The 18,923-nt window shown below is 40.2% G+C and overlaps 1 protein-coding gene across 1 annotated transcript in view; it reads left to right on the plus strand.

Moving 5' to 3' along the window:
* The window catches only part of SPTBN1 (spectrin beta, non-erythrocytic 1), a 220,935-nt gene that overhangs the window by 23,295 nt on the left and 178,717 nt on the right, over positions 1-18,923 (plus strand). The window lies entirely within an intron of this gene.

The raw sequence follows: 18,923 nt of genomic DNA on the forward strand, positions 1-18,923 counted from the left end.
TTTTGTTTCTTGTCTTTGAATCTGATTGAATAATCTGCCAGAAAAGTGTCAAGACAATGAAATAGCAATAGTACTTAGACTTATATACCGCTTCACAGTGCTTTACAGCACTCTCTAAGCAGTTTACAGAGTCAGCATATTGCCCCCAACAATCTGGGTCCTCATTTTACCGACCTCAGAAGGATGAAAGGCTGAATCAACTTTGAGCCAGTGAGAATCTAACTGCTGAACTGCCGGCAGTCAGCAGAAATAACCTGCAGTACTACATTCTAAAATAAAAATAAAAATGAAAGCATACATGTTGCTCCTTTTGTTTTGGTTCATGAGCTTAAATGTCTGACTTTTCCTGGAGCCCTGATTTCCCACAGATTCCACAATGAGTTATCTTCAAAATAAATTATTTTGCGGTATAAATAAAATTGGCAAGTGAGTCCAATTAACTTAGTTTGTAAGGAAGAGAGAAGGTGTAATTTGGTAAATATGTCATATTGAGTTCTTTTTTTTCTTTTTCTTTTTGCTTTGAGCAACTTAATGCCTTTTCCTTTAGGCAGCTTAATTGTCACCCAAGACTTTCTTGGAGATAAAGCCCTAAAAGTTATTTGTGGGACGGCCTGTCCCTGATTACATCTGCTGTCCCATCAGATCTGGCAGAAGAGGCGTGCTATGGGTCCCATCTGTTAGGGAACTAGGTGGGTCCCAGGAGGCTGGACATCTCTGCTGTGACCTGTGGAACATTCCCCCCCCCCCACAGTGAGGTCATCTTCATCCTACTTATTTTCTGGAAGCCCCTCAAGAGCTGGCTATATTATCTGGCCTAGGAGTCTCAGGGAACTGATGAAATCTTGAAATGGCTCCCTTGCTGATCCAATCTCTTGTGTGTTTTGTGCTTTTTAAAAACTTTTTAATTTCACTGCTTTTGATTGTGTGTTTGTGTGTGTGTGTGTGTGTGTTTGCTGTATGCTGCCCAGAGTCACTTTTTGTAAGATGGGTGACCATATAAATTTGATATATAAATAAACAAAATAAATAAAGTGGAAAAGGACAAGTCACATTGCCTCTAGTAGTTTTAGAAGCTTAGTTCCCATTATCTAACCTATTGGACAAAGTAGACAATTGCAATATTGCTTGGCAGTTCTTTGTAAAGGAATTCTTATGCATATTTATGTTACTAAGTAATTTCCTCCAACTTTTGGATTTCCTTCACTTTCCATAATCCACACCCTGATCCAGCGAGGTTAGCCAGCCTGTAGTAGAAGTGTTTTCTTGTGCTATGCTGTTGTATGATAATATGTAGTGCACCCTTGCTTTACTGTATGCTATTATACCATGTAGGATTACACCTTTTGACTGGAGATGGTGGGAGTTGTAGGCCATCACATACATAGGAAATAAGATTGAAAAGGGCCAGTATAGACTGTTGGAGAAATCATAGGGGGCAAATTTCTGCTACCCTCTGTAATTTAATTGGGGACTTTTAGAATTGGGCTGTTCACATCTAAAAAGGATTAGAATGGGTCCTAAATCTTTCCCCACCAGCAATTTTTCTCTGAAACTCAAGTCCACTGCTTTGGACTTAGGTTTACGTCCCATGGCTAATTTAAGAGTTTAATAGGAAAAAGGATCTGGATAGGAAAGGGTGAAATAGGCATTTTTCTCTCTCCTTTCCCCCAATTTGCACTGCAGATGGTCCTTTCCTGAGGTCATTTTGCAAAGGGGAAGAATCCAGATGAAGTTTATTGTTCACAGTTGTGGTATTTCCTGGTGGGTTGCCTGACTGATCAACAGGTTCATTTTCAGTAAAGCCCTGACTTAGACCAGAGTAATGCTGACCAGTGGGATGGGAACAGAAGTGTATATTCACATTCATTCCCATTATTTTAGGACTAGATCTCACCTAGCAACATGTTCTTTTGCAATCATCTTGCCACTTTTTAGGCCAATCTACTTAATGCAACATGATGAATTGGTTACAATAAATGTCATGCTGCAACAGTGCACTGTCTTACTTTAGATTGCAGTTGGCCTGCAAGAAGAAAAGTAGCCCATGAAAGAGTTTGTGTACCACACTTCTGAGTTATTGCATTTTTTTTTAAGCATGGAAAAACACTGCATCATGGATGCCCTTTCCCATCCCTGCAAAATGCCCCAATTGTACTATAGCACAGAGATATTGGCAGGTCTGTATTTCCAAAAGAGGGTCATTTGTGCAAAGGAGAGTTTTTCTGCTATAGAACAGAGATTTGATTTTCACAACTCTCCTTATTACTCCAGTCCAAGATTTTTCTGATACAGAACAGAATTTCGTTTTCAAAATATTATTGTGGCACTGTGCCCAGACAGAAATCCAAGCAAAACATAGTGGAACTACATTCAACTTCTTGCAATCTGGAGAGTGCACAGAATTTATAAAGATATCTGGAAAAGGAAACATGTATGTCTTTTGCAGTTTCTTTGTAAGGTCTGTGTGTACTTAACACAACGTGGTTTCGTCTTTGAAACAAGCATTTGCTACTGTCAGAGTTAGCCAGTTACTTTCAGAAAGTCTGAAAGGCCTATCACATCTGGGCTGTGGAAGTTTTGATCACTACATTAAAAAAAAGTTATTGTATTCCTTATGAAACATAACAAAAGCTACAGAGGGAGGAAAAAGAAAATATGTTCACACACACAAAAGCACATAGACATATATAAATTCAATTTTAAAGTAGCAGATTAAATCTTGACCACATGAATCACACTTGATTGCAAAGAATTGTATCTTTTTGCTGCTGTTTGGAGGTTATCTGGATTTTTGCTGCTATGATCTGGTAATCTATTTAATTTATTTCTGTTTTATTTGTGTGTGTTCTAGAAGAGAAGCCATGTTTCTCCAGATAAAATTAAAATTTGGTGACAATACTTTCAAATGGGTTAGGAACCAAATGTTTAGCAAGGTTGTAATTCATTTGGGTGGAGTCAAAGATCAAGCTGGTCTATCTACCCACCTAACCTTAATAAAGAGTATTTATTCTCTGTTACTGAGCAGTATAGAATAAGCTGCCAAATTAAACAGCCTGGCTATGTTCACTTTTCCTTTTCAGAAAACCAACTAACTGTAGCATAAGGATTATTTCTACTGCTGTCTTGTTTTAATTAAAATTTCATCCAGTCTTCTTTTACTATAGCATTGCTCAATAACATAACATTTTTGCTGAAATTAAGTCAATAACATATTTGACATTTAACAGGTTACCCATATTTCTAGTTGCTTATCATCATTGATGATAACAATGGTTAACCATGGGTCAGCGCTGCATGAGCAATTTATTCTCAAGAAGAGCAGACGGAATTTATTGCATAATCTGAAGAGAAGGTCCTAGAAAAGAATGAGAAAAAATCCCTCACTCATACATTTGTTTCCTAGAAAAGTAAAATAAAAATAAAATAAGATTTTTTTTAAATGATACACAGAACTGTAAAAATGCATAAGAAATTGATTTATATCAAGAAATACACATATCAAAAATAATATGTGAAAGGACAGTGCAACAATCAGTTTTCACAAGTTCATAAAAATGAAAATATTAAAAAAGAATCAGAAGAAATGGAAATTGTTGATACAAAGTAGCCCCCAAAAGTAGGAAAAATGAAGAGAAACATCAATGCTTAAACCTCAGAAGCTTTTGGTCCATTTGCAACAAGAAAAGTAACATTAATTATTAGTGATTTTAAATATTGTCTCAGTAAATTACATATTTCAGATTTATATTACCAACATTATTTTAGGAGTAAAACAAGATATATATAATATACATTATAAAATAACAAATTGACCTAATGTCAACAAAGGATGCTAAGAAGAAGTATGCCCCCCCCTTTATTTTTCTAGAAAACAAAGGACAAATGCTTTCCCTCATTTACTCCAAGAGATTTGGGAATTTTACATCTCTAATATGATCCTTAAGGTAGATGCTCTTATTTGTTTAGTAATGGATTCAGTGGATAGGTTCATGCATGGTGATAAATCACTTGATTGTGTTTAGTTTAGCATGAAACATGTCCTAGCAACTATGGCATGATGTTATATGCAAAGTAAATTCCATGGCTTATTCAACCAAGGTTTCATATCCTAGCTTAATATGACATATGTCGGCACTCATTGCTAGAGGACTGAGTTTTTTCTCTCCAGGTGGTCTGGTGCTAACACTTGACTTGTACTTCCTCCAATTGGCCAGCAATTTTTTTCTGCATTGCTTCAAGCAGCTGCTTCTACTTTAAGTCTTAAATAAAACACGGTTTACAAATGGAGGGGCCAGTGGCATTTATTGTGAGGACATCAGCAGTTTTATTTACAAGTCTGTCCTTAACATTGTACTCTATATGAAATATGTTATATTCAAAATGTTCAAGTTTTTTGGGAGGACAGTAAAGAGTTACTGCTCTACTAAAAAGCTAGAATATTTGTGCTTCCAAGCCATGAAATCCAGTACAGAAAGAAAGCAATGCAGTTACACAAGTATTTTGTGACAAATGGTTTCAGAAAATGACTATAATCGAGAGAAAATCCAGACTATTTAGCCTAGTCTTCCCAAACTTAATGCTTTCCAGACATGTGACATCAATTCCATAATTGGAAAAGAGCCAGTTGGTATAGTAATTTGTGAGCTGGAATATTTCAACTGCTCTGTCTTGGAGGTGGGGTCAAGAGAGCTGGGAGTTCATGGCTGCTGTGACAATCATATGTTTGTCCTAAGTAATCATAATTCTAGGTATGGGGGTGGGGCCACACTGGATGTGGTTTTCATTTGGAAAAAATATCCAATCTGAAATTAATATCTGATGTCATGACCAGACCAGTATCTGGGTGCATTGAAACTCACATCCATCACTGTACATTGGTATTCATCTGTTGGTATCTACTAGCCAGTGATGTCTACCTGTTGGCAAGATCAATCAAGGTATGTCCTTTCTGGGACCAGGATTTATTGCATACAATGCCTCACACCCTTGTCATCCCTGAATAAGTAACTGCAATTTGCTGTACTTGAGGCTGCTCTTGAATATCATTTGAAAACTACAACTGACACAAATGTGACGGTCTGCTTGGTGACTGGTGTTAGTCAATTCATCAAAATAAGATTTATTTTGCAGAAGTTGCCAATAGGTTTCTGTGCCCAGTTCAAGATCCTGGTGATTACCAACATAACCCTTTATGGCTTAGTCCAGGGGTCCCCAACCCCCAGTCTATGGACTGGAACCGGGCTGTGGCATGCCAGCAACCGGTCCGCGCAAACAAGCAAAGCCCCATCTGTGGGATGCAGGCAGCACACAAAACCATGCATTCTCCGGTCCGTGGAAAAACCTTTCTCCACAGAACCAGTCCCTGGTGCCCAAAAGGTTGGGGACCTCTGGCATAGTCTGTTGTTACTGTACCATCTGATTTGAATAGAATCTGTCTACCCTACATGGTTTAGAAGAGAAAGAATGCTCCCAGTATCCACCCTTAGAGATATTAGTTGACTAGAACTATCATTAGCTGAAAATCACTCAGGATGAGTATGTAGCCACTGTGAGTTTTTTAAAAGTAGAAGTAGTCACCCTTTGTAACTCGAATTGTGCTTTCTCTGGATCATCATAGTATCTTTGAACTCCTACTTTCCAGCTCCCCTCCCCCTTCTTTTTCTTCCTTTAATTTAGACTTTTCTTCTATTTCTCTCTATTCTATTTTTTCCTGTCCCTTTCCATATGATCTCTATTACCTCTTTCTAAGAATGGTGATGGAAGAAAGGTGTACAAATCTTTCGCTTTTTTAAGCTAAATTTTTCAGAGATAGTAAATTGCTTGGAAAACTGATGCCATCAAGGAATGGAAGAAAATAAAAAAATGGAGCGCTGTATTAATTCCCCAAGTTTGTTAATTCTGCATTCTTTTTTAAATAGCTCTATATGTTTCAAAAAGGTTGAAAAAGATAATATGTTCTTTGGGAATTCAAAGCGAATATAAATACGTATGGCCAATGCCTTCCAACCATTTCTCTCCATTAGTCCAATTTTAACCCATTCACAATTACTAATGCTAAAGCAGAAATGACAGGCCTAAAGGATTGGCATGACTATTATAGAACTATTTATGTGAGTGCTTGAGACCTATTCAATATTCCAGATATGCCCTCAGTTCAAAAATATTAAAGTTGGGCAACTGAACCCAACATTACATTCAAACAGAAAAATCTAAAAAGTTTTTAAGTTAGTTAAGGTTGAAAAGGCCTTCATTCTTATTGATTTTAATGGTAAATTAGTAATTCATGACTTGAATTCATCTGAAACTGAAGAACATAAATATTGCTCAGTGTGGTTAAATATTGCTATTAATCAACCACCCACACTCTACTGTGTTACTTGGTACATAGCATTCTCTCTATTGGCTTCTTTATTTTTTAAAAAACAAGGATGAAAAATAGACAAGGAAAGAGAATAAAAAAATAAAAAAGTTAAGTAGACAGCCGAATAAAAGTACAGAAAGAAAAAAGAAACAATAAAGAAAAATAGAAAAAAATGGCTTTTGACTTTCTTTGGTATAGATAAAAATATAGATAAAAAAATACATCAAACTCTTACTCTAAAATTAACAAAAGCTCACATTATTTCTATAAATCCACCTAATTCTTATCACCAAATCCCAAAATCAGAATTTCATTTATTTTAGTTTCTCAGAAAAAGTCCAATATGGTTTCCAGTAGAAATAAAATTGGTCAAAGTCTTTAATTGAAGCTGTCAATTTCACCTTTTCCCCCAATCCCATCAGCTTCACCACCCATTCTTCCATTGTACTAGGTATTTGTGAATCCTTTCACTTTTGTCCATATAAGAGTCTTGCTGCTGCTATATACAAAAATAAAGATCTATAAGATCCTTCAATCTGTTTTTCCATTAACCCCAAAAAGAAAGTTTCGGATTCCAACTGTAGATTCTACTGGGCTTCTTTAGTTATCCTTGCAGTTTTATCACAAATGTACTACAGCTATATGGAATTCAACTCTCAATAATTTTAAGCTCTAACTATCGTTTTGGCTCTCATTCCTATTTGTGTGCCTTCCCTTTTTTCTCATGCATGTTTTCTTATTTTTATTGTAACTGTGATCCTCTTCCCAATTAGTTTCTTACTCCCAAATGAATAAACATCCCCAATCCATTTCAATGTCTTCCTCACAAATTAGATCACTCCTGTGCAAAACCCTCACGATTTCTCTGCCCTGAGCTCTTCCATATTTTCTAGTTTTGCACTTCAACTCTCTTATGCAAGTAAACTGTATTATGGCATGGCATAAACTGCATTATTTTTATATATAACTCTGGATGATTTAAAGAAATAATGCTGTAATTCATGGAGATGATCTGCTGTGTGTCTTCTTATACAAGAACTCCATGCCAGTGAAACATCTGTGTACAAACTATATTTCATTTCTAGAATATTGTTTATTTCCTACCATTTCATTTTTTCTTGGCAAAGTTTTTTTGGGTGGATCAAGCTGGACGTTTTTATTGGTCTTGATTTCTCTCCCCATTTCATTGTCAGAAAATCGCTTAACATTTCTTTTGAAGCAAATACACATCCGTTGAAGTCAAAGTTTTGTTTAACTGAACTGCTTTCTTATAGCACCTTTGCAACAGTAAGCCTAGTGCTGGGTGAAGCAGGCCAATGGACAGTGGAAAAAATACCTTATCAGCATAATTGAGACAATAGATTGAAAAGAGCTGTAGAAATCCAGATATTTCCTGAAGCTTCTTTTCTGTTGTTCTTTCCATAACATGTAAATCCTTATATCTGTGCCTGGGATTTCAATCAATTGTGTAACTCTTTAGAAACCCATATTGAAATAATATGTTATCTTTAGCTCGGAACAGCTTCTTTTAGTTGTATGCATGCTTTCGTGAGCATTGGAGAAACTTTGCAGGACAAGAATTTTTTTTAAAGGCTTGGGTAACAAGGAAACCTTAAATCTTTCATCTCCAACTTATGGAAACAAGCAAATCATTACTGAAATTAACATTCAGTATTGCTGGTACAAAATAAAAAGAACATTTATGCATGTAGTCTGCTTAAATCATAGCCAACTTTAAGTGATGAACTTCAGTATTAAGATAAATAGTCCTTGATGTAACAAGAAAACTCTCTTCCAGTAAAACAAATCTCATCAGTAGAGGGCTCTTAGAGAGGGTAAGGGAAGATAATTCATTTCATTCCCTCTCAGGATCTTTGTCCACAGTAAGCAAAAGCACTACAAAGGCAAAAGTACACAATGCAATGATTGCATTGGTTTATTCAACCAAAGTTTGAATACAGTAGTCCTTTTAATAAGATTTCCCAGTTCCAGCACAATTAATGAGAAGTGCAGATTACTATCAACACAATTTTCCCATTTAATATAAGCAGAGAGGCTCTCTAAAGTATTAATTAGTTAATTAACAAAAGTTGTTTTGTAGTTAGTAGATTTCAGAAAGATTTCCCAGTTTGAAGAAAGCAGGGACAAGAAGCAGCATGTAAATCAGCAAGTTATTGAATGAAAAGGCCCTCACAAACTACTTCCACATCCTTATGTGTTTCACATGCTTCTCCCATGTTATCTACCAAGATCCTCTTCATTTCCTAATTTAAGCTGATTTTCTTCAATCATGTCATAGAATATTGTTGCAATCTTAGAAGTCAATTTGTGAAGAGACTAGCTGTTCTTGAGAAGTTAATGATCATAGAAGTTCATGTCCTGACTTTTTTATCCATCAGTCATACTTTGATCTTCTCCTGGTCTTTGGCATTTCATTGTTTTAGTTCACCCTAGCTTGCTGTTATATGCATCTGTATGTTCAGGTGGACTGCATATATTTCTTTAATCTGAGTATTCATCATATAGTTCATTATGTTCAGTATCCATCATGATCACTAGAAAATATCACTTGCTGGCCAAGTCTGCAAAGATGTTACATTCCATTCAAATATAGATTCTCTTTGGCTCAGCTAGGCCTGGGTTTCCATTGGTCTAACAGGGGCCATCTGCATTTTCTCCTCAAAGGCTTCCTGAAACAGCCAAGTCTTAATCATTTTCCTTAAGTGCACAGGGGTTGAGACGATTCTGCAGCTGGATAGGACCCTGGGGGCAAATCCAGACAAGTGTATTTTATAGTCTAAAATAAGCACAATCCTAATTTTTCAATAGGGTAATCTAATTCTGAGCTAGAGCAATGCTGTTAAATTGGAAGGGTGTGGTCAGGGCTGTGACATTTAGTTGATCAGTTAATTTATTTTCAGAAATCATAATTGATTAAAAAGATGCCTCTTGTTAAACTGGCCCAACAATTTAATGTGCCTAAAAGTTCCACCAAGGCCTTAGGAGATGAGGCACACTCTGCTACGTGACAGAGGCTGAGGAACATCTCTTCAGAAATGACAGTTACTAATATTACTATGAATTAATTAACATAAGATCCTTCCAGATGAGGCTGTATTATGAAGTCCCTGCCTTGTTCCAGAAGTTTAATGGGATTCAGACACCATCCCCTTTTGTTATTCTCTTGTCTTTTCTCATCACGTCTTCTACTTTTTCCTTTTCAGAAGAAATATATTAAGGAAAGAAAAATACAGTTTTAATTGATAGCGCAGGTGATCCTCAACTGGAAGCAAGCATAGCCTACAATCTTGTACTTTAGAGTTCACCTACCTGGGTGTTCTCCAGATGTTTGGATTTCAACTTTCAAAATTCTTCACCCAGCTTGTCCATCGCTGAGAATTCTGGAAGTTGAAGTTCACACGTCTGGAAACTTGGGAAAGATGGGACAACAGATGTAGGGGCTGAAATTACAAGAATTAAAACCTTTTAAATATTTTTCAAGCATATTTTTTTTATTCAGTGGTGGATAATCACATATCCAAATGGAATCTTCACTTTATTAGGAGATGCAGACATAAACTCTTCTGCATTTGTGAAGTTCCAGCATTCATTACTATTTTCTTATTTCTGAAAGACAGGTTTTGCCTTTTGTTGTGTCCTGAGCCTGCAAGAGCTGAAAGCAGGCTCAGAATGTTGCAAATGGTCCCAGGCATTCCAAAAGCTGCCCAGGACCAGACAGAGCGGTGCCAGCCTTGTGCGCAAGGCGCAAAAACGCTCTATTCCTATTGGTTAACACTGTATGGGTTTTGGCCCTATAAAAGGGCTGCGTGCCTTTTGCTGTTTGCTTGGTTATAGGAGAGAGAAATAAAGAGCTTTTTATTTGCCACCATGTGTCTTCATCAATTGCCGCCGAACTGAAAACACAACACTGGCGATGAAGGTGGGATCCCTGCAAGCAATAAAAAAAAATTAAGGACTCACCCAGGAAGTCCTGACGATTGGGAAGACGGCGTCTGCATCAGCGTCTCAGCCTGCCAGTACAGTGTCGCTGGAGGTGAGCTTGGCAAAAGGACCCTTTCCCAAACATCAGCTTGCAGAGGAGGCAATTAGTGAAGATTGTAAACTTTACGATGTCGAAGATTGGCCGCTTGACTGATTTTGATGTCTCCCACCCAGAGAGATGGAATTCCTACCTAGCACGGGTGGAGAACTACTTTAGAGTAAATCAGATAAGAGAAGATGGCCTGAAGGCAGCAACTCTTTTGTGTGCCTGCGGACAAGAAGCTTTTGACATCACGGAAAATCTGGTGGCCCCTGCACTTCTGGAGTCAGTAACATACACTGACTTGAAGAAGATGTTGAAGGAACACTTCCAGCCGAAGTTATCCATCATCGCTTGGAGGCACGCATTGGAGCAGAGAGACCAGAGATCGGGTGAATCTGCTGCGGACTTTATTGCTGCCTTAAGGCAAGTAGCCAGGCCTTGTGAGTTCAAGGACCTGGAAGAAAGGCTGCGCGATCGCTTCGTGTGTGGCTTAAGAAGCAGAGACCTGCAACAAAAGATCTTTGCAAAAGAAGATATCTCATTCCAAGACGCATTACGAGAGATGGCAGCTGAAGAGGCATCAGGTGGTGCTGTGAAGGCTTTGCGGCTCGCCAGGAACCCTCCAGCCACCACTACCGTCCATCAAGAGGACGCTCGAGAAGAATCAGAATCAGATCCTGAAGAGGAGGTGAACAGACTTCACCAGCCAGCAGAAAGGAGGCCGAAGGGGCATCCACACAAGGCCCCAGCATCTCTTCAGTTCTTCGGGTGTGGAGGATGTCACAAGCGAGTTGACTGCAGGTTTTGCTCTGCCATTTGGGTGTGTGGCAGGCAAGGCCACATTGCCTCTGTCTGTTTGGGTTGCCAGAAGGTCCAACCTCGGGAAGAATTGCTTCAGAAAGGTACCAGGGTCCCCAGCCAAAACAGGGTGGGTTTCTGTGCATTGCGCAGGAGTATTCTGAGGACAGGGACACACAAGCCCCTTAAAAAAAAACTTTGCATTGATGTGAAGTTGCAAGGGATTCCCTTATTGACAGAGCTGGACACAGGGTCTGCTCTATCAATCATTTCAATGGAACCTTTAAAAGGTGGCCTTCGAGTAAAACCCAGGCCATCAAATCTAATACTTACTGATTTTCAAAATTCTAAGATCTGTGTAAAGGGGGAGGCCACACTCAAGTTACAGCATAAGGATTTTGAAGGTTTCCTGGATGTGATGGTAGTTGGGGGTGAATGTACAAGTCTTATTGGACTCGATTGGTTCGAGGCCCTGGGAATCCAAGTAACTGGGCTGCACAACTTGCAAACATTGGGCCTTGCAGAAGTTTGCAAGGAGTTTGCAGATGTGTTTAGTTTAGAACTAGGATCCTAGAAGGGGCTTCCCATTGCACTACGGTTAGACCCAACTATCACGCCAATCAGGGTGAAGCCTAGAAGGGCACCTTTTGCCCTCAAAAGTAAGATAGATGCTGACAAATTGCTCCAGCAGGGCATTTTAGAACCTGTGGATTCTAGTCCATGGGAAACCCCCATAGTAACGCCTCTAAAGGCTAATGGGGAAATCCGTATATGTGCACACTGAATAAAGCGTTGCAACAGCATGCTTATCCAGTGCCTGTTGTAAGCCACATTCTGGCCTCCCTCAAGGGGAGGCGCATTTTTGCGAAACTTGACCTGGCACAGGCCTATCAACAGCTACCTGTTGATGAGGCATCTGCAGAGGCCCAGACGATTGTAACTTACAGGGGGGCCTTCAAGGTCAAAAGACTGCAATTTGGGGTAAATGTAGCCCCTGGCATATTCCAAAGTGTCATGGAGAGCACACTTCGAAGTATTCCTGGGGTCTGTCCCTATTTCAATGACGTCCTCATTGCTGGGGAGTCATCTCAAAATTTAGCTGAAAAGTTAAGGGCTGTCTTGCTTCGTTTTCAAAAAGCAGGCCTTAAATTAAAGCAGGATAAATGCAAGATAGAAGTCACTTCCACTGACTTCTTAGGGTTCAGGATTGATGCCCAAGGTATTCACCCTGCTGAATCTAAATTGCAAGCTATTCAGCAGGCCCCAAGCCCCAAATCCAAGAGTGAGCTGCAAGCCTTTTTGGGGCTCTTAAATTTTTACCATGCATTTCTCCCACATAAGGCTGCAGTGGCAGAGCCGTTACACAGGCTCTTAGACAAGCAGGCTCCATGGCAGTGGATTAAAGTCCATAACAGGAGTTTCAATGAGGTTTAGGCCTTGCTCACTTCAAATGCTGTTTTAGCGCATTTCAATGAGCAACTGCCTGTTTGCATTGCATGCGATGCATCTCCTTATGGAGTGGGAGCAGTACTTAGCCATCTGAAGGCTGATGGGACACAAGTCCCTGTGGCCTACTACTCAAGGACTCTGTCATCTGCAGAGTGGAATTACACTCATATTGACAGAAAAACCTTGGCCATAGTGGCTGGCATAAAGAAATTCCATGATTTCTTATATGGCCGCCACTTCACGGTCTATACAGACCATAAGCCTCTGCTGGGTTTGTTTACCACTAACAAACAGACACCATATATTATTTCTCCTTGTATGCTGAGATGGTCCATTTTCCTGTCAGCATATGACTACACGCTAGTTCACAAACCTGGAAAAAAGATGGGTCATGCAGATGGCCTAAGCAGATTACCTCTGAAACAGGTAGAGGCAGACCCTGCTCCTGCCATTAATATTCTGTCCATTCAGGAGTTGCCTGAATCTCCCCTAAATGCTAGGGATGTGGCTGCTGAAACTGCCACTGATCACACGCTTACATGCGTGCTGACCTGGGTGTTGTCAGGATGGCCTGACAAGTGCCCAGACACTGAGTTCCAAAGCTTCTGGCACAAGAAGCATGAGTTTTCCACTTTCAAGGGTTGCCTGTTATGGGGTAGCAGGGTAGTAATCCCAGCCTCATTGAGGTCTAGAATCTTGCTCTCTCTGCATGAGGGACATCCTGGTATAGTAAGGATGAAAGCTCTTGTGTGCAGCCATCTTTGGTGGCCTGGGCTCGATAAAGCCATTGAGGCTCAGTTTTATGGGTGCCAACTGTGCCAACAGTCACGGCCTGAAATGCCTCAGGCCCCAGTACATAGGTGGGAGGAAACTCAAACCCCATGGTCACGGGTGCATATAGATTATGCTGGGCCCTTTCAGGGGCAATTCTTCCTTCTCATCGTTGACAGCCATTCAAAGTGGCTAGAAGTTGTTCCTGTTTTCTCCATTACTACTGCCAGGACCATCCAGGTGTTGAGAGGAATTTTTGCATCACACAGACTTCCAGATGTCCTGGTTTCAGATAATGGCCCTCAATTTACCTCTTTTGAGTTCCAGGCTTTTCTTCAGGCCACCTTGATCCGGCATGCGACTTCTGCTCCCTTCCATCCATCCTCCAACGGGCAAGCAGAGAGAATGGTGCTCACTACCAAAGATGCTCTCAAGAAACTGACTTACGGTAACTGGCATCAAAGGTTAGCAGATTTCCTTCTTGCACACCGCACCACACCATGCACTGCCACAGGGAAGAGCCCTGCAGAACTCCGCTGGGGTTGCCGCCTCATCACCAAACTGGACAGGTTGCACCCAGACCAGGTGGCTTCACAGGTGTCACAGTCACAGGCATCTAGGAGGCTTCAGGTGGGCGATCCGGTTTGGGCAAGGAACTATGGGCCTGGACATCTCTGGGTCCCAGCTGTGGTCTGCAAGGTCTCTGGGCTGTTGTCATACAAAGTTGCCTTGGAAGATGGCCGCGTTCTTCGCAGACACATAGACCAACTGCATTGGAGGCTGGACAGCCATGTTTTAGCTCCTGGCTCTGCTCTGGGGGGGGGAGGAGGACCATAACATGGGTTCTGAGTCACCGGTTCCTAGGCCTAACAGGGCCTCACAAGCTGCTGAGGCTGTTTGGGGGTCATCCCAAGATTCCGCAAGTGCTCCAAGCAGGAATTCCCAGGATAGGGGGGGTCATCCCGCACATCTGTTATTGCTCCAGACAGGGAGTCACACCGGGGGTATCCACATTATTCACACATGTCAGATTATGCTCCAGACAGGGAGACTGACCGGGGGTATCCACATAAATCACATACATCAATAGAAAGGGAATTCCACTAGGGGCACTCTCATAATTCAGCAATTGCTCCGAAAAGGAAGTCAGTATTAAGGGGATTTGCCATGGAGGCGGCTCCTGACTCTGGCACCTCTGGCATGTGCTGGGGGGCTATGGAGTACTGGGGCACTTCCACCACCCAGGCCTCTCCAACTGCTGGCCTTGGGCTCGAGGGACGGTGTTCCCAAGAGGAGTCCATTGTGGACTCGGGGACTTCCACCCCTCCAAGGTATGCTGGTTTGGACTCAGAGGGTCCAGCCAGTCAGCAGCTGGGTGGGTCACCTGGGCAATTGGGGGATCAAAGCCCTGGCCTGCCTAACCTGGTAGGCAAGCAGGTAGGCCAGGCAACTCTCACCAGGGTCACCTGGGTATCTAGGGTACCAAAGTTCTGGCCTGCCTAGCCTGGTAGGTGAGCAGGTAGGCCAGGCACCCTCACCGGCCCTTAGAAGGTCGCAGCGGGCCAAGTGCCCTCCTAAACATCTAGAAGATTATGTGAGGTTCTTGACAACACATAAGGAACCATGCTTTGAGGTCGCTGAAGGAGGGGGTTAACACTTGGTAAGAGCCTCATATACTATTTTGATTTTGGATACATTTATTTGAGTAAATGATTATTTTTTTTTAATTTTTAAAAGGGCTGCCTGCGTGCAGACCTGAGCATTTCCACCCTCCTTGCATTAGTAATGCATCTGTGTTCCAATCTACCTGCATGGCGCAATGCACCTGTGCGTAAGCTAGGTGTGTTCCATCTAGGGGGGAGAGGTGTTGTGTCCTGAGCCTACAAGAGCTGAAAGCAGGCTCAGAATGTTGCAAATAGTCCCGGGCATTCCAAAAACTGCCCGGGACCAGACAGAGAGGCGCCAGCCTTGTGCGCATGCGCAAGGCGCGAAAACGTTCTATTCCTATTGGTTAACACTGTACGGGTTTCTGGCCCTATAAAAGGCCTGCGTGCCTTTTGCTGTTTGCTTGGTTGTAGGAGAGAGAAATAAAGAGCTTGTTATTTGCCACCATGTGTCTTCATCAATTGCCGGTGAACCGAAAACACAACACCTTTGTATACATGCCATGGATTGTTTTTACAGGCAGGAGACCTAAGTCCTGTGAAGTCCCATTTATGTTGTAAAGTAATACAGTATTGGAGAACAGCCTCATATCAAAATGAATAGCTCATTTTAAAAATAATTTTATTTTGTTTTTTTTTTAATTTCTCTGTTGAATTATTGTTGCCAAAGCAACAAACCTTAGTTTAGTACAATGAAGCAATAACTGAACTTACATTTGGGAAAGTCATATACAGTTTGTCATTGGATAAGAGGCTGTCCAAGAAACCATGATAAACCAGTTTTAGTCAGACAGTTGTGTATTTGTATGAGACTGAATGCAAATGTGCTAAAAGAAGCAGAGTGAAACAGAAATAGAATTAGTACTATCATGCCAAATAGAATGATCATCATAATATACAATATAAACATGAGTATAAAAGTTGAACATCCATCTTAATATAAGATATGCTGGTCTTGTTGTATATGCCTCCACATCTCTAAGATCATTTATGAGGTTGTGAATGATAAATCATGGTGCTATATTTTGTTTATTGATTTTAAAGTAGTGCATTTATCTGCAGGATTTTGGTAGATAGCCTTTTTATGCCCGATAAATTGCCAAATGGCCTTGGTTCAGTTGTACTGATGCTGTACAGTATTGATTAGGACATATAGAACTGGAGATGGATCCTCTTGAATGCTTGTTCTCTTACCTTAAATGGTCTCTTGGAAGCTGTAGACCGGTTGGCACTTTAATGTTCACATTTATTTTTGACAGATATGGATTGCACTGAACTTTTACCAATAGATTTGAATTTTATGCAAAGTTCTAAAGAAGATATTTTTTTTATCCATAAGAATAAATAGAACCAATTTATTTTGAGGGAAAAGTAAATATACTCTATGACTCTATTACTACATATAATTAAAATTGTTCCACCCACAATATATTCTAAAATATTCAAAGTGCTGTATTAATATGCAGATGATACCCATCTCAGACCAATTAAGGGAGGTGATAGAAATTCTGACTCCATGCCTGCAGACTGCCAGGGTCTGAATATGGAGAAATAGATACAGATTAATTTCAACTAGGTCAGACAGCCTATTAATTTAGGAAGTTACTAATTTTACAATAATACCAACTTTGATTATTGATGGGGTTGTGCTCTTCCAGACAGAGGATGCCTGCAACTTGTGAGTTGTTCTGAATTCACAGTTCCTGCTAGAAGGGCAGGTGGAAGTTGTGGTCAGGAGTGCCTTTGCCCAGCTCCCTTGGTGTGCCAATTGAAACTTTAACCTGGATATGGATGAGGATGGTTTGTGAAGTCCCTGTCACTTCATTATGCAATTACAATAATTCACTTCATATGGGAATGACTATGAATACCACCCTAAAACTACAGCTGTTCCAAAATGCAATCATTAATGTGCTTACTAGGCAGTCTTAGTACTTTTTTGTGGCACCACTACTACAATAGTTGCATTGCTTGGCTAGTGATGTGTTTCTGAGTGCAATTCAAGGTGATGGCCACTATTTATAAAACCTCATCTGGTATGGGAACTGGTTATCTAAAATCTTCGACTTACAACCATTCGTTTAGTGACTGTTCAAAATTGCAGCAGCACTGAAAAAAGTGATTTATGCCCGTTTTTCACACTTACGGCTGTTACAGCTTTCCCGTAGCCACATGATCAAAATTCAGACACTTAGCAACTGGCATGCATTTATGATGGCTTCAGTGTCCTGGGTCTTGTGAGCACCTGTTGGAACTTTCTGACAAGCAAATTCAATGGAGACGCCAGATTCACTTAACAACTGTGTTACTAACTTAACAACTGTGGTGATTCACTTAACAATTGTGGGAAGAAAGGTCATAAAATGGGGCAAAAGTCACTTGGCAATGAGTTATTGTGAATTCTCTTGCTTGGCAACAGAAATTTTGGGCTCAATCATGATCATAAATCAAGGTCTTCCTGTAGATAGACAGATCTGTAGAATTTGCCAAGGTAAAATGCAGCAAAGAATGACAACTTGGATTACTTAAATGAAAATAAAACAATGGCATGATTAGCAGTATGAGTAATCATGGTATTCTAGTATCAGACAAATAAAAAAAAGTGCTTGGAAACTTGAATGGGAAGCATTTATGCTCATGTCTTGTCTATGGGCTTTTTGAAGTTGTCCAGTATAGAATAGAGCTGGAAGGGATGTTGGAGGTCTTCTAGTCCAGCCCCCTGCTCAAGCAGGAGAACCTATATCATCCCAGACAAGTGACTGTCTAGTCTCTTCTTAAAAATCTCCAATGATGGAGTGCCCACAATTTCTGGAGGCAAGCTATTCCACTGGTTAATTATCCTCATTGTCAGGAAGTTTCTCCTTAATTCCATGTTACTTCTCTCTTTGATCAGTTTTCAACCATTGTTTCTCATCTTTCCCTCTGGTGCTTTGGCGAATAATGTGACCCCTTCTTCTTTGTGGCAGCCCTTCAAATACTGGAATACTGCTATCATATCTCCCCTATTTCTTCTTTTCTTTAAACTAGCCAAATCCAAGTTCCGCAGCCGTTCTTTGTATGTTTTAGTCTCCAGATCTTCGATCATCCTGATTGCTCTTTGAATTTTTTCCAAACTCTCAACATCTTTTTTGTGACACGGTGACCAAAATTGGCTGCAGTATTCCAGGTGTGGTCTTACTAGAGTTTTATAAAGCAATGCTAATATTTCACATGATCTTGATTCTATGCCTCTGTTTATACAAACCAGGATTGTATTAACTTTTTTGGTGGCTGCTGCACACTGCTGGCTCATAGTCAAGTGATCATCCACTAGGACTCCAAGGTCCCTCTCATAGTTACTGTTTTTGAGCCAGGTCTTGCCCAATCTGTACTTGTACATTTGTACATTTGATTTGATTTGATTTAGAATTAAATATGACTTTGACCGTAATTTAGCATTTGTTTGCTCTTGTTGATGCTAATAAGGTCAGTATTTCCATAGGAGGGGAAACTTTTTGTATTGTACCTAAAACTGAAGATAACAGAAGAACACACATCAAACCAAGAAAATGAAAAAGTCAGCTGTATAGTAAACATATATTTTATTACACTATTCTAACGTTTGAATGAATTTTGAAAAAAAAATGAAGATCACTGCATAAGAATATACTTCTGGCTATTTTGTTAAATAGAAGTGAGAATGGAATATGTTAAGAAAACCCAAAGTCAATCAAATGCATCAGCAATGGTTACTTAAGAAGTATGTGTGATAAAAAAAGAGTTAAGAATGCCCCTAGATAGTAAATGAATGGGGATTGAATATAAAAGTGAGTCAGCAGTATGAAAACAGTATGCG

The sequence above is a fragment of the Crotalus tigris genome, unplaced genomic scaffold (assembly GCF_016545835.1).
Source record: "Crotalus tigris isolate CLP2741 ecotype Arizona unplaced genomic scaffold, ASM1654583v1 scf7180000017903.3850313, whole genome shotgun sequence".
NCBI lineage: Eukaryota > Metazoa > Chordata > Lepidosauria > Squamata > Viperidae > Crotalus > Crotalus tigris.